Source organism: Camellia sinensis, chromosome 5 (genome assembly GCF_055761805.1).
Source record: "Camellia sinensis isolate YWXY chromosome 5, ASM5576180v1, whole genome shotgun sequence".
NCBI classification, from domain to species: domain Eukaryota; kingdom Viridiplantae; phylum Streptophyta; class Magnoliopsida; order Ericales; family Theaceae; genus Camellia; species Camellia sinensis.
Window position 1 is genome coordinate 18725628 of NC_138965.1, and position 3489 is coordinate 18729116.

Sequence of the window (3489 nt, forward strand, 5' to 3'; positions counted from 1 at the left end):
ATAAGTTACTCAAGGTCGACTTATGTTCAGTTCGTTAAAAATTCGTTCGAGATTGACTCGTTATGTAAACAAGCAAATTTAAACATAATTTTAAACTCATTTAGTTATCAAATTATACTTGAACAACCTATTACTCAATTTAACTCGGATTGTTTTTAACCCTGTTTTGGATTTTGAATATTTTTTTTTGTTATTAAGCATTGGTTGTTTACTAGATATTTGCATCTTTATTTCTTCATTTTGGCATACTCAACATTACATTAATAGTACTTTTCTTGTAATCTCTAAACCCTTAGAGTATTTCCAACCCACTAGGTATATAATGTTTGTTAGTTAAAATGCCTAATATAACTCATTTTTTTCAACAATGCACTAGGCATATGATTAGGCATTTTAACTCAACTCACATTCACTAGCTACATGTATCTAGCCTTCAAGGCTAGGCAAAATATATTTAATTATTGGGATCATTTCCCACCATCTTTGTTGCTGATGTGGCATTTTATAAAATTAATAATATTTAGATGAATAGCTAAAATAAAGAGCATGGTTGGAGTAAAAATATGAAATAGTTGATAGGTAAAATAAAATATATACTTTATAATAATGTTTAGATATGTAAAAGAGCAATGCTAGGTATCATGAAAAAACTTTCATGAAAATGATCATGAAAAATTCATGACCTTTGGATTACATTTAAAATAAAGCACCACACACTAATCAAGGTAATCCAAGGATCATAAATTTTTCATGATCATTTTCATGAAAGTTTTTTCATGATCTCTAGTTTTTCTCTATGTAAAATGCCTATTACCGTTGGAGATGCTCTTATTCTTTGCTGCTGATCAATTTCTAGACAATGTCTTCATAAAAGAACTTCTTAAAAGCATCCATGCGATCCACTTGAAGACACAATGCAACAACCAACGATCATCCTCGTTGTGACTTGGTAGTAACAAAGTGTCACCATCAAAATCCTGATTTCCTGGACCCATGTAGATTTCCTTTCCCCAACCAAAATCTACCCCATACATTGGCAAGCTCATCCAACTTGTCACTCCAAGATTTAGGATTCCATAGAAGAAAGGCTTACTCTCTTGGTCTACTGCATGTAGATATTGAAACTTCGACAAGCCTGTTTGGTTCTTGAGAAAATTAATGGCTGAGTTGAGGTACTCATCAGTCACTTTCTCAATTGCTTCTCTTATTCTACCTGAAGCATAACCTAATGGTCTTGACAATAGCTCAGCCAGTCACGACCACATCTAGAGTTGCATTGCCAAAGTACTTTTGTGGCAATGGTGGTTTCTTGCAACGCCTGCGCGAATCAACACACACACCTAATGATGTCGGTTGCTCACTTTTGTGCCCGCGTGCCTTGCATGCGCATCTCCATATGTGTCCAGTGATCGACTCATAATGAGTATAAGCACGACAAATAGTACTAGTATAGTACCACTACTAGTCCAGTTCCACCATTCATTAGCCTTGTCCTTGATTTTCTCAACTCGGGTTTTTGTCAGTTTCAACATCACTGTCGTGGTTTTCTTCTTTCTCTCTTCTTCGCTGCTTGTTTTCCCAATCAAAAGTGGTGGTTGATTGAACTGGGCATGATCAAAAGGTGATTTTGGTGTTGGATCAACAGCTCGCAGATCCTCCACCACTTTTCGATCAAGGAATGGTGATGCAGATATAGGCTCACGTCGAGCAAGCCTAGCCCACTCGGACATGAAATGAATAGCACTTTGCCCATCAACAACTGCATGTGATATTGTCATGCCGAGGCAAATGCCACCACAACTAAACTTTGTTAGTTGCACAATTAGTAATGACAATTCATGGATAGGGGTGCTCTTGTAGTTAACACAAGGGATAAGACAGTCCAACTCGGGGGACGGAGAAAAGTCGCCAAAATCATCTAGCTTGGACTCGGAGTCAGCTTCAATGAGCTGAACACCCATGGCATTGCAATCGAGCACTAGACGACCTCCACCTATGGAACTCAAACGACCGGCTAATGGATAAAAATGCACCAATGCCAAGCTCAATGAATCTCTTAGTGTTTTTATGATCTTGCAAGTTGGAGTGAGCCACTCTTTTGGAGGTTTGTAGAAGTAGATAGTGGGTACATGAGTTATGATACCTATTTGATCCCATTCTGATAAGGGAAGACAACCATTTTGTGTTGGCTTTGCTGGTATAACCAAGCAAGAACCTCTCAAGCTCACCACCATTTTTGTTGAGAGAGAGAAGAAATGGTTATAGTTCAATTCCAAATTAAAGTGTATTTAAAAAGTTTGTAGTGTACATGGAATGGAACCACACTTGGCACATGAGCTCATTTTCACGTAACAAAGTGGCTGTTTGGAAAGTTATTACTAAAATTATTTTTATTTTAGGCTATTTTAATAGGTTAAAGTTTTTATGTTTGGGAATACAGTTAGATTTTTTTTGTAATTAGATGTGATATTTGTGAGAGAAAAAATGAAATAATTATGAGTTTGATGTGACATTTTATCTTATTAACTATTTTAACATATTTTATCATTTTGTGAATTTTAACCTAAAAAGTCAAAAAATAGCCTTTGCCAAAAACATCAAACTTAATTAATTAGACCATCTCCAACGGTGAACCAAACTTGGCATCAAATTTAAATTTTGGTGAAAAAAACACTTTTTGGTGCTCCAACCGTTTCACCAAATCGATATCCAACTGAGAATTCAACAAAAAAATCATCAAACTGAGAAGCTGCTCCAGATTTTACCAAATTACTGTTCCTGACCGTTGCAAAGCTGAACCGGTCAACCAGCCGGTTGCCTGGCCGGTTGACCATATGCGACGGGTTTGAACTGCGACGGGTTTGAACTGTTTGGTGTGAACTGGGCTGTGTGCGTGACCGTTGGAGTTGAACCGGTCAACTAGCCGGTTGCCAGGCCGGTTGATCAACCGGTCGACCGGTCTAATCTTGGTTTGAACAGGTTTGGTTTGGTTTGAACAGGTTTATTTTGAGAATGGTTATTTTGTGGACTTGGAATAATTTGAAGGGTGATATAAATTTAAATTCTCTTCAAAAAATAATTGAAATTGTTATCTCATATGCATATTTTAGAACTAGCCGTTCGTTGGATTGACAGAGTATTTTGAAGAACTAACCGTTCCAATAATTAGCCATTCCAATAATTTACCGTTGGATAGACAGAGTATTTTGAAAATTTACCGTTGATGATGTGTTCTATAAAATATATATGTTTCGTATATCAAGTTGATAGAGTATTTTATTTTCAAAATAGTATTACATTGCATGCTGTGAATTTTGTTTCTTTGTTTCTTCTGTGTCATTTAGAAATTTGTTTCCCTTGAAAATTTAATTTATATTATCTGATTAAATTATCTGATTCTGAGGTTCAGTGTATATCATTTTAATATTTTTCAGTAACTTAGATATTGTATATATTGTATTTTTTTCAAACTATGGAAGATTTTGAAAT

General features: G+C 35.6%; 1 pseudogene; it reads right to left on the minus strand.

Annotated features, from left to right (window-relative positions):
* Nucleotides 1–852: 852 nt before the first annotated feature.
* On the minus strand, nt 853–2234 carry LOC145790462 (spermidine hydroxycinnamoyl transferase pseudogene; annotated as a pseudogene).
* Nucleotides 2235–3489: the final 1255 nt, after the last annotated feature.